Raw genomic sequence first — 492 nt, 5'->3', positions numbered from 1 at the left:
AACTCACAGAGATCCGCCTGCCTCTGCCTCCCGAGTGCTGGGATTAAAGGTGTTCGCCACCATCGCCAAAGCCAAGCCCAGTCTAAATAGAGAGTTTCAGGACAGCCAGAGCTACATAGAGGAACCCTGTCTCAAAAAGGAAGGTAGGAAAGGAAATAAAATCCATTAGCAGAGTGCCCAGCAACTTGGGTCTTTATTTATTTCAAAGGGAGCCAAGTTGAGAATGAAGTCTGCTCATCACAAGTTCACCCTTGTCAACCTGACACATCATCACACCGCCTCATGCCGTGCTTACTTTATAAAACAATAACTAGGTCATAATTCTACCATGATATATTGTCCCATGTACAACTGCAAACATATTGCATATTTCATAATATGTCACAATGTCCCTTAATGTTTCATAACTTAAATGTGACAATATACATTTACAACATTTGACCACTGATATTATCTCAAGTGACATTATATCATATGATAGCAAAATAGAGT

The sequence above is a fragment of the Microtus ochrogaster genome, chromosome 19 (assembly GCF_000317375.1).
Source record: "Microtus ochrogaster isolate Prairie Vole_2 chromosome 19, MicOch1.0, whole genome shotgun sequence".
NCBI lineage: Eukaryota > Metazoa > Chordata > Mammalia > Rodentia > Cricetidae > Microtus > Microtus ochrogaster.
This window is presented reverse-complemented; position numbering follows the sequence as displayed.